This window comes from Neolamprologus multifasciatus, chromosome 15 (genome assembly GCF_963576455.1).
Source record: "Neolamprologus multifasciatus chromosome 15, fNeoMul1.2, whole genome shotgun sequence".
NCBI classification, from domain to species: domain Eukaryota; kingdom Metazoa; phylum Chordata; class Actinopteri; order Cichliformes; family Cichlidae; genus Neolamprologus; species Neolamprologus multifasciatus.
The window spans coordinates 276,894-289,637 of NC_140453.1; the positions used below are offsets into that span (position 1 = coordinate 276,894).

The window sequence follows — 12,744 nt, forward strand, 5'->3', positions numbered from 1 at the left end:
TCACGTTATTGTGAAGATCAGGCCCACTGACAGAAAGAAACGCAGCTTCATACCGCAGAGGTTTCAGGTGATGATTTAACAGGTACAGAGAAGATTAGAGGAGAAGGCCGGATCGCAGGAAGCAGGACAGGAAGGCATTATCCTGCCCCGTGACGCCGGTCCTGGGAGGTTAGCAGGTAGCCTAGAAACAAGGTCATGATGTGACCTTGAGTATGTGCACGGGCTCAGCAGAACAGAAGGCCATTCAAAGGCAGCATATGGTTCACATCAGCAGTTACTAAGGTGTGTGTCGATGAGAAGATGAAGAGAGGTCGCCACAGAGGAGGTTAAATATGGACGAGGAGAGGAAGCTTTCAGTCCTCGGGTAAGCAATGGCCTCGGGTTAGACGGACCCATTTATCCCAACATAACAGCTTCTCCAACACTGGAGGGGTAGCATTTACCCCCTCCCTCTGAGAGCAGTCTTTAAAAGAAAACAATCAATCAATCAAAGCATCGATTCTTCTCAATGAAGAACATCCTTCCTGTGTTTGTCATTTAAATACTTTAGATATGAAGACGCTTCACTGCAAATGTTAAAAATTCTTTGTCATCACGCTGTTGCCTCTTTCCTGTTGCTGTGATCATGTGACAGCCTGTTGGTGTGGAAAGAGCTCAGACATGCAAGTATCTCACAATCAACCCCAGGTCGCCGCGCGGCCTTCGCCAAGCATGCATGCACCAATTAATCCGATGGCTCGAGTCACAGTCAACTTTCATTTCCAAAGAAGTCGCTCGAATCCAAGATCTCCCTCCAGTACCTCGCAATTTCTCCAAAATATAAAGGCAGAGGTTCCAATGCAGGGGTTCGTCACAAAAACTGAGTCACAGCTTCACAGGAACTAAATGGGACAACTCCCAAAATTCCTACCTTTTCACAATTGTGAAAATGTTCCTTTGAACTGCTGAAGACACTGTGTTGATTCAGGGGCAGAATCCGTCCCCCTAAGCCGCTATTTGCTTTAGCAGCGATGACACAAGGGGAGGAATTTGAGCAATGCGTGAGCATCGTAGGCTCCTTTCCTCTGAGGGAAAACCATCTCCAGACAAGTCGGCAGTCTTTATTCCCGCTTTGGTTCCGGGTCAGCCAGACCCCGACTGACAGTGAACATTTGTGTTCCTGCATTGTGCAAGACAGACGTGCTCAAACTAGGACTGCTCACTTATTCTGGTCACCACCTGAAACTGAACTCAAAGCCTTTATACATTCATGCAAGCACTTTGCTTCCAACATTCACGCACCAATGAAGGCGTCAGGAGCAATTCAGGATTCGATATCTCGCTAAATGTTACCCAAGGATGCTTTGGCACAACACTGCCCCCTCCCTCCACTGCCCCCTCCCTCCACTTTATTTAGAATATAAGACAAAAATAATCAGGATCTTATCTTAATGACCTTGTAGTACCATATCACCCTATTAGAGCACTTCGCTCTCGCTCTGCAGGCCTACTTGTTGTTCCTAGAGTATTTAAAAGTAGAATGGGAGGGAGAGCCTTCAGTTTTCAGGCCCCTCTTCTGTGGAACCAGCTTCCAGTTTGGATTCAGGAGACAGACACTATCTCTACTTTCAAGATTAGGCTTCAAACTTTCCTTTTTGCTAAAGCATATAGTTAGGGCTGGACCAGGTGACCCTGAATCCTCCCTTAGTTATGCTGCAATAGATGTAGGCTGCCGGGGGATTCCCATGATGCATTGAGTTTTTCCTTTCCAGTCACCTTTCTCACTCACTATGTATTAACAGACCTCTCTGCATTGAATCATATCTGTTATTAACCTCTGTCTCTCTTCCACAGCATGTCTTTATCCTGTCTTCCTTCTCTCACCCCAACCAATCACAGCAGATGGCCCCGCCCCTCCCTGAGCCTGGTTCTGCTGGAGGTTTCTTCCTGTTAAAAGGGAGTTTTTCCTTCCCACTGTCGCCAAAGTGCTGCTCATAGTCGTATGGTTGCTGGGTTTTTCCTCTGTATCTATTATTGTAGGGTCGACCTTACAATATAAAGCGCCTTGAGGCGACTGCTGTTGCGATTTGGTGCTTTATAAATAAAATTTATTTCACATTGATCAGCTTTAAAGAAAGGGACAGATCCACACCCACAGGCTGGCTTTCTAACCATTTAGTCGTAATTTTATTCACTTTGGGCCCAAAAAGGATGAATGCTGACCTTCGTGAGTGGTGCTTAACCACAGGCTACAGGTTTGACTGAACTTGTCCTGGAGGAACTCGTCTAGAGTACACCTGGCTCTTTCTTTATTTTCACAGATGATGGAAACGAGTAAGAGGATTCCAGCAAGCTTACTGGGTTATTTGGCACAAATGAAGGTTTGAAGTTGTCCCGTCAGTGTGCTGCTTTCAAGCATGAAATGAAGAGCATGAAATGCTCGAGTACACTCTCTTCTCTGTGCGATTGGACGGACTCAAACCCGAGCAGCCTTTCAACGATTGGCACTTTGCAATCTTCACTCAGTCTCCCTTTCTCCTCGGCTGAGGTTTTCCACGGGCAGGTCAATAAGTAGACTTTGCAGGGACGCTCTGCTTCACAACTACTCCAAAGAAAGGGAAAGGGAAGAGCGAGACCAAAACAGGCTGTGGTGGGGGGGGGGGGGGGGTAGTCTGAACCAACGAGACCTTTAGCTTTAATCCCATCACTAAGTTTAAAAGCCAACCTTTACACGCTCTGAATACTTTGACCAACGTGCTGGAGCCACAGATGAATACCCACATGTATTGTATTGCAAAGTGCAACAACAATAAAGCCCTTCTGATTCTGACATGCACAGGCAAGCACGCACTCACCCACATGCACACCTGCCACCTGCTGTGGGCGGAGCATTTATTCTCCAGCCCAGATAAACAGCAGGCTGGGATTCAGAGATCACAAAAGTGCCATTTCTCTCAGAAATGTGTGGAGAGCAACAAAGATTCCTCTTCACTGGGTAAAGTTACCCACTTCATACCTTTGTTTTCATGTTGCACAACTTTATGACAGTTTCTGAACTTTTCATTGATGCATAAGGTGCCAGATTACGGTATCAGTGAGAGGGAACCGTCACGCTCGCCGTATACACCAATCAGGTTTGAGCACTGATAGGTCACATAAATAACATCTCTTCATCATGGCACCTGTTAGTGGGTGTTAGTGGGATATATTCGAGACCAAGTCAATATTTTTGTCCTCAAAGTTGACGTGTTGGGTTTAGGTGTTGGAAGCAGGAAAACTGGGAAATGTGAGGGTTTAAGTGACTTTGACAGGCAGACGAGCTTTAAATGTGTAACCTGTGTTATGTTTTTAAGGTAACCTGTGTTATGTCTTTAGGGTAACCTGTGTTATGTTTTTAAAGGTAACCTGTGTTATGTTTTTAAGGTAACCTGTGTTATGTTTTTAAGGTAACCTGTGTTATGTTTTTAAGGTAACCTGTGTTATGTTTTTAAGGGTAACCTGTGTTATGTTTTTAAAGGTAACCTGTGTCATGTTTTTAAGGGTAACCTGTGTTATGTTTTTAAGGGTAACCTGTGTTATGTTTTTAAAGGTAACCTGTGTTATGTTTTTAAGGTAACCTGTGTTATGTTTTTAAGGTAACCTGTGTTATGTTTTTAAGGTAACCTGTGTTATGTTTTTAAGGTAACCTGTGTTATGTTTTTAAGGTAACCTGTGTTATGTTTTTAAGGGTAACCTGTGTTATGTTTTTAAAGGTAACCTGTGTTATGTTTTTAAAGGTAACCTGTGTTATGTTTTTAAGGTAACCTGTGTTATGTTTTTAAGGTAACCTGTGTTATGTTTTTAAAGGTAACCTGTGTTATGTTTTTAAGGTAACCTGTGTCATGTTTTTAAGGGTAACCTGTGTTATGTTTTTAAGGTAACCTGTGTTATGTTTTTAAGGTAACCTGTGTTATGTTTTTAAGGTGACCTGTGTTATGTTTTTAAGGTAACCTGTGTTATGTTTTTAAGGTAACCTGTGTTATGTTTTTAAGGGTAACCTGTGTTATGTTTTTAAGGTAACCTGTGTTATGTTTTTAAGGTAACCTGTGTTATGTTTTTAAAGGTAACCTGTGTTATGTTTTTAAGGTAACCTGTGTTATGTTTTTAAGGGTAACCTGTGTTATGTTTTTAAGGTAACCTGTGTTATGTTTTTAAGGGTAACCTGTGTTATGTTTTTAAAGGTAACCTGTGTTATGTTTTTAAAGGTAACCTGTGTTATGTTTTTAAGGTAACCTGTGTCATGTTTTTAAGGGTAACCTGTGTTATGTTTTTAAGGTAACCTGTGTTATGTTTTTAAGGTAACCTGTGTTATGTTTTTAAGGTGACCTGTGTTATGTTTTTAAGGTAACCTGTGTTATGTTTTTAAGGTAACCTGTGTTATGTTTTTAAGGGTAACCTGTGTTATGTTTTTAAGGTAACCTGTGTTATGTTTTTAAGGTAACCTGTGTTATGTTTTTAAGGTAACCTGTGTTATGTTTTTAAGGTAACCTGTGTTATGTTTTTAAGGTGACCTGTGTTATGTTTTTAAGGTAACCTGTGTTATGTTTTTAAGGGTAACCTGTGTTATGTTTTTAAGGTAACCTGTGTTATGTTTTTAAGGGTAACCTGTGTTATGTTTTTAAAGGTAACCTGTGTTATGTTTTTAAGGTAACCTGTGTTATGTTTTTAAAGGTAACCTGTGTTATGTTTTTAAGGTAACCTGTGTTATGTTTTTAAAGGTAACCTGTGTCATGTTTTTAAGGGTAACCTGTGTTATGTTTTTAAGGGTAACCTGTGTTATGTTTTTAAGGTAACCTGTGTTATGTTTTTAAGGTAACCTGTGTTATGTTTTTAAAGGTAACCTGTGTTATGTTTTTAAGGGTAACCTGTGTTATGTTTTTAAGGTAACCTGTGTTATGTTTTTAAGGGTAACCTGTGTTATGTTTTTAAGGGTAACCTGTGTTATGTTTTTAAGGTAACCTGTGTTATGTTTTTAAGGTAACCTGTGTTATGTTTTTAAGGTAACCTGTGTTATGTTTTTAAAGGTAACCTGTGTCATGTTTTTAAGGGTAACCTGTGTTATGTTTTTAAGGGTAACCTGTGTTATGTTTTTAAGGTAACCTGTGTTATGTTTTTAAGGGTAACCTGTGTTATGTTTTTAAGGTAACCTGTGTTATGTTTTTAAGGTAACCTGTGTTATGTTTTTAAAGGTAACCTGTGTTATGTTTTTAAGGGTAACCTGTGTTATGTTTTTAAAGGTAACCTGTGTCATGTTTTTAAGGGTAACCTGTGTTATGTTTTTAAAGGTAACCTGTGTTATGTTTTTAAGGTAACCTGTGTTATGTTTTTAAGGGTAACCTGTGTTATGTTTTTAAGGTAACCTGTGTTATGTTTTTAAGGTAACCTGTGTTATGTTTTTAAGGTAACCTGTGTTATGTTTTTAAGGTAACCTGTGTCATGTTTTTAAGGGTAACCTGTGTTATGTTTTTAAAGGTAACCTGTGTCATGTTTTTAAGGGTAACCTGTGTTATGTTTTTAAGGTAACCTGTGTTATGTTTTTAAAGGTAACCTGTGTTATGTTTTTAAAGGTAACCTGTGTTATGTTTTTAAGGTAACCTGTGTTATGTTTTTAAGGTAACCTGTGTTATGTTTTTAAAGGTAACCTGTGTTATGTTTTTAAGGTAACCTGTGTTATGTTTTTAAGGTAACCTGTGTCATGTTTTTAAGGGTAACCTGTGTTATGTTTTTAAAGGTAACCTGTGTCATGTTTTTAAGGGTAACCTGTGTTATGTTTTTAAGGTAACCTGTGTTATGTTTTTAAAGGTAACCTGTGTTATGTTTTTAAAGGTAACCTGTGTTATGTTTTTAAGGTAACCTGTGTTATGTTTTTAAGGTAACCTGTGTTATGTTTTTAAAGGTAACCTGTGTTATGTTTTTAAGGTAACCTGTGTTATGTTTTTAAAGGTAACCTGTGTTATGTTTTTAAGGTAACCTGTGTTATGTTTTTAAGGTAACCTGTGTTATGTTTTTAAGGTAACCTGTGTTATGTTTTTAAGGGTAACCTGTGTTGTGTTTTTAAGGGTAACCTGTGTTATGTTTTTAAAGGTAACCTGTGTTATGTTTTTAAGGGTAACCTGTGTTATGTTTTTAAGGTAACCTGTGTTATGTTTTTAAAGGTAACCTGTGTTATGTTTTTAAGGTAACCTGTGTTATGTTTTTAAAGGTAACCTGTGTCATGTTTTTAAGGTAACCTGTGTTATGTTTTTAAGGTAACCTGTGTTATGTTTTTAAGGGTAACCTGTGTTATGTTTTTAAGGTAACCTGTGTTATGTTTTTAAGGTAACCTGTGTTATGTTTTTAAGGTAACCTGTGTTATGTTTTTAAGGGTAACCTGTGTTATGTTTTTAAGGTAACCTGTGTTATGTTTTTAAGGTGACCTGTGTTATGTTTTTAAGGGTAACCTGTGTTATGTTTTTAAAGGTAACCTGTGTTATGTTTTTAAGGTAACCTGTGTTATGTTTTTAAGGGCAACCTTACCTTTTAAACTCTGGCAGTTCACCACTTTTACCTTTGTACCCTTTTAAGCTTCATTCGTCTGAATGACTTGAATTGCAATAAATAACTGGAAACATTGGGGTGTTGTAATACTTTTGACCACTAGTGTGTATTATTATACGGACTTTGGATTTTTAGTTCTTTCAAAGGTGACAGAACGAGACTGCAGACGAGTTTTCTCTGAATGTGGATGGGCTCTCCAGCGCAGGGCGAGTTCAGCCATTCAACAGAGGCTTCACACTGAGCCAGCTGAGGCAGTAGCCTCCTGGTCCAGGTGTTCAGGAAGGCCTGCGAGTAGACCCAGCACTCACAGAGACATCGTCTCTCTTGACCGTCCTTTTAACGCCTCAGTGTTTCCTGGATACGCTGAAATTTTCAAACAATCATTCATAATGCACCACACTTTTCAGTTGCAATCTATTCGTTTTTCAAATGTTAATTTGTGATATTTTAATAATAATGAACATATTTTTGATATTTCCTGCCATGTTTCCATATTTTTAACATCAGTTTTCTTCGTGGTTGATGTAGTGGAGTCCTCGACGGGACGTTAGCAGGAGACCAACGTAACGTGACACAGGTGGCCATGATGTTATGACTGATTGGTGTATCTATGACTCCTGTGTTAAGATGGATAACTTATGGCACGATACAAAAGATAGCTTTGCCTCTATGGACAGTTCACGCTCCATCACAGCTGAGAGGATGGTGTTCTTATAGCTGGATGCTGAGGGGCGGAGTCTGCGAGACCTCGTCCACTTCTCATTACAACGAACGTCTTCTCTGATGTTCGTGCTCTCCGAGCCTTTTAGAGTCAGCAGTAATGAGTCGATATGTCTCCGCCACAGAAAGTGGAGCTGCTGTCAGCTGTCAGGGTTGAAGCCCGTATCACACTAAGCTAACGGTTTCTGCATAAACACAGCTTTTACTTTATCTCCATCACACAAACCACCATGGACGAGTGCAGCTGCAGACGCACCTCATTCATGCTTAAACGTGTCGAACAGTCCAATAAAAGGACCCTTGTTGGCTTTACATCAGTTTTGCATCACGATTACAGTAACAAGCGCCGACGCCGTGAACGCCAGGAAAACATCTGAGGTAAACTGGTAGCATCTCCATAAAAACAGAGCTGGCTCATTAAACAGGAAGAACAAGTTTGTTTTAGCATTTCTGATTTACAGGTGCATTCCTTACTGGGTTAACTGGGACATCGTCACTGACGTGAAAGCCCCAGCAACTCACCAAATAACTGTGCAGACATGCTTCTTATTGGCCCACGAAACCCAGCTTATCTTACTGTTATCATATTGGTGCTGAAATGGCTTCGGTTGGTCAGAACACTTTTCTATGAGAACAATGAAGCCAGCAGTGTCGTGCCTCCTGTGCCTGAGAGTGCTTCTATGCCCACGAGCAGCAGCGTGCTCGCAACGATCAGGCAGAAACAGCCCTCTGATGTCACATGAGTAAAGGTGCTTCTTGTTTCTGTTTCTGCAGTGAGATGATGGATGGGTGAACGAGCAGGCCGAGAATGCGGCGTTGCAGCCGTGCAGCTGTTCCTGTGTGCCTTCGCACTATTACTGTTTGTGTTCCCAGGATGGATGAACAATGCGCTTCCAGGTCAGTCTCTAACTTGCCCTCTCATTACCGAAGGTCATCCTGTTGGAAACACAGCTCTGACCTCTCATGGCAAAGGTCACTCTGGGGAGAAATGGGGGGAGGGTAAAAGTGGAGGCAGGAGAAGGAAGCGGAGCAAGAACTCGCTCACCTTGAGGGAGCGGTTCATCCAAGTTTTATCTGGATCTATTTGGCATTTGTTGAGGCCAACAACAACAATGTGATTTCAATTCTCCCAAAAAGCCCCTTTTCCTCTGTTACAGCCCCCCCCCCCCCTCCTTGGCACAGGCTGGGGGTGAATGCCTATAGATGGCATTGCTCTTAGATCCCAGCGAGCTCATTAGCTCTGACCCGCTGTTGTGCTCACTCAAACCAGACCGACGACGTGATCGGGGGGAAATTCAGGGGGGGGGGGGGGGGGGGCATTGGAGCCTAAAACACTTCCTGTAGTTAAGCCTGGAAGCAAAACAGAGCAGCTCCACAGATGATGGTGAGAAAACAAGTGATAGCAAAGAGTGCTGAGATGCTGTCAGTGCAATCGAGACGATTCTGTACAGTCGACGTGAACACGGTGGGGGGGCTGTTTGCTGGTTTCAACATCTGGATCTTGTACTGCACGCCTCTGGAGTTTCGTTTTTTTGACAGCCTCTCAGCTAAGCAACGACCCTGCTCCCCATCCATCCACAGGGCTTGTTCTTCTTTCCTCCCATCCTTCTCCTTCAGGCCCATGTGAAACATCCCAATTATCAGAAACATGAGACGTACAAACGGTTGGACGTGAACTTGGAATTTGGAAAAGAAGGGAAAAGCCGCCCTTAACAAGGGCCATGCTGAAATGTGATTGAATGCGTCAGCAGGTCGTAAAAGGCCCCCTCAAGATCAACGTAATTATGAAAGCTTTATGTGGAGGACTTTCCGGACACGGGAATGACCAGCAACAGGATGAGGAGGAGGTGCTGCAGCATTATGTTCCACCAGCAGAGCCAGTAGGTGAAGAACAAGCAGCTGCCTGCCATCAGCAGCAAGAGTAGAAGGGGGGGGGGGCAAGATGGCACGAAGAAAAGAGGCTTGTAACACCTGCAGCAGGGTGCCACGAAGTTTCCCGAGGTTTGTCCGGCCTCTCCGCGATGCACTCTATAAATCCCTGTGATTAGCTACTGTAGCCGGGCTAAGGGCCACTTAAACCAACCCCACAGGGGAAGTTGTAGTGACCTCCTACCTTTGGAAATGTGATTATTAGAAAAACAAAGCACTGATTCTGTAACCGGAGAGGATGGGAGGAGGAAGGGTGTGATGGAGGTGTACGGGAAGAAGAAGTGCGCGTGACAGTGCGCTACAATAATAAGTAATTGTTTGACAGATTCAGGAGAATCGGGAGAAATAACTGCTTGTTATTAAGCTATGAAGCAATGCTGAACCCACAGTCGATTATGCTCCAGCTTTCTGGGAAGGCCAAACAGCAAAACACGACACAGATGTGAACACAGGAGCTGAGCCAGTTCATGTCGGTAGTGTGGAAAGTGATATCGTTTGTGGAGTCCAAATACTAAATCAGCACGTTATCAAGGTTTAAATTGGGTGTAAATCAACACGGTGGTGTCACAGAAAATTCCACAACATTAACCTGAAGCGGTTAACAAACGAGGATGTGCTCGACCCAAACGACAGTTAGGCCACCAAGTGAAGCAGCAGGTCTGCAGAGGTAAACCTGCTGGGATGGACAGCTCAGGCCAGATCACTGCTGCTGACAGACACAAGAGCACCGAGTGGGACAAACTGCATTTCTGCACAGCAAGAACAACATGACCAACAGACGCCTGTGAAGAATATTTTGCAATAATTCCTAGATCTGTGTAGGGTGGGGCCATATCATACCGTTCACGGTAATACCGGTACAATGTTAGGCAACAATAAGAAAATTAAATATGGCGATAGAATATGGGTAAAACGCACATGCGCAGTGCCTTTGTTTTTGTACGCACATGGCGTTTTTCGCAGAATGAGAAGAGCGAAAGTGGATCGTTGAATGAAACAGATGAAGCTGAACTGGTTTGTAAAAATGCTGCAGCTTCACTGGTGTGGAACTGGTTTAGCTTTCGTCAGATACACAACAAAGCACTATTTTTGGTAGCGCATGCTAGCGGGCCGTCGTTATTACCGTGTTGTTTGGAAAATACGGCACACTTAAAATCAATCCTTTGATTTTTCTGAAAGTCGACAGAGCCCCTTATAATCCCGTGTGCCTTATGTATGAACTCTGGTTGTGTTTACTGACCTCGAGACGATTTTATGTGCACGGTGCTCGAAAATCTGTCAAATGTTTCAGTACGACTTTGCTAAGCTACGAAGCCGCACCGCTTGATGGATTGTTGGAGCATTACGGCATCGTAGGCGGAGCCTCGCGGAGTGATACGTACTGTGCTTCAACATAATGTTACCGTATTGTGTGTATATAAGCTCTTTTTAAGTTTTGTGGATGTTATACATGGTTATGCTGAGGATATGTCGGCCAGTTTCCACTGGAAATGCCTTTTGGTTAAACTGTCAGCGAGGAATTTGCACTGTTACATTTTTATATAACTTTAATGCAGATAAAAAACAGCTGCTTGTTTAAGTGAAAATACATTGATGGGTTTTTGCACTAATAAAGTTGTGGAGTTTTGGAGAGTTTTGTCTCGTGTCAATTATATCATCAGTTATATCGTTATTGCAAATTTTCAAATGTATATGGTGATAAATATTTTTGGTCATGTCGCCCTGCTCTAGATCTGTGTATATATGAGGAGACAGAGATATGGCCGAACAGTCTGTGCAACACTTCACTGTATCTTTATCACAGTTTTTTAAAGTGCATCCAGGCAACACGGAAAGCAAAGCAGATCACTTTTTGGCCATTTGGGTACATGGCTCCTTTAAGGGTCTTTTACAAAATGCATTTAAGGTCTCGAGTAATAGCACATCTATCATATTTATTGTCAATCAGTGGCAATATGACAGCAAATGCAGGCGTAACCAGAAGGAAACTCAAAGTGCCGACACAGCCAAGGCCGATGCGTACTCAGCAGTTTTAGAGAAAGTAATCCAGATGCATCCAAATTTGATGGGCCCTTCCTGTCCACGTGCTGCACCACTTCACGATTAATACAATTCTGAGCGGTAGTTTTCCAAAAAACACAGAACAGCACTAACTAAGCAGGAAAAGGACAAAACCAGATATTGCTCACAGAATATGAAGCGGTTCAGTAACAAGTGGAAAAGATGCTTCTGTGAAAATTCAAGTCCAGAGCAGCAGAGCTTCACCTCACTACAAACACGGAGTCTGTAGTAACATTATTCTTTAGATTCAAGATTCAAGGTCAACAATACACACAGTATACAGCGTACCGAAATGTGCTGTTTTTGAGTCCTTCGGTGAGTAAATTAAAGCTAGTCAAACTAAAGCTGAGACAATAGAGTAACAGAGTGATTAAATCAGATTTAATACTGAAAAGTATATCATTCATTACATTTTTATCTAAAATTGCAATCTTTTTGTTTTTGTTACATTAGAAACAAAGTATCTTTAGGTTTCAGATTCTGAAACATTACACCCGATGAACCAGTTTTCTGACACTCAGCAAAAATGAATGAGCCTATAGATGAACTGATAAAAAGGGAATAACCGTAGTATAAACTGGCTAAACCACACTACGGTGCTAATGTTAGCCACACTGAGCATTTTCTTCAACATTTAGGACATTAAGGGCTAGGGATACCGCTGTCTTCTTCCACACAATATTGCTGGATGACCTGTAAACAATAGCTGCTGTAACAGCCGTTGACATGTCAGTGAGCTGAGCTGAATCCTAGTTAATAATATTACCCTCTTTCAAAACTTAAAACGTAGTTTCTTACTCGCAGTAGCTTTTTTCACAGCTCACTGAGCTCAGCTCCTTCTTGAAGACTCAATACTGCCCTCTGGTGGCATGTGTGTGCACTGCACACTGATATTCACCTCCACTAACCCTACACTTTAACATGTCCTATATGGCCAGTGTTGGGGAGTAACGGAATACATGTACCGCCGTTACGTATTTAAAATACAAAATATGAGTAACTGTATTCCGTTACAGTTACCGTTTAAAAAGGTGGTATTTAGAATACAGTTACTTTGTTGAAATAAATGGATTACACGGCGGTACTTCCCTGTTTCATATTGTGGCGGGTCAGGACTGTTTGGGTTTTGTTTGACAGCTACGTTCTGTTGTTCCAGGCAGCGTTACGGTTGCCATGGTTACAGGGTGACGCTCTCTCTCTGCGTGTTTCCTGGGTGAGAGAGGCCTTTTTGTTGTTGTTGTGCTAAGCTAACAGGCAGAATGCTACAGGTATAGCTCTAAAGAATGTAGCATCATGGGCAGTGTAGTCCGTGCTGCAGGGAGAATGGACTGCCATACACGTTATGTGTCTGTGAGCGAGGGAGGGAGAAAAAGGAAAAGTACGAGCTGTCATCGAGCAGAAACGGGAGCTGGAAGCATGTAAATATAATAATAACCACTGCAGCCAAGAAGAGAGCCTGACGAGCCCAGCTGTAAGTAA

At 41.8% G+C, this 12,744-nt stretch overlaps 1 protein-coding gene across 9 annotated transcripts in view; it reads right to left on the minus strand.

Annotated features, from left to right (window-relative positions):
* The window catches only part of disp1 (dispatched homolog 1 (Drosophila)), a 114,870-nt gene that overhangs the window by 81,887 nt on the left and 20,239 nt on the right, over positions 1 to 12,744 (minus strand). The window lies entirely within an intron of this gene.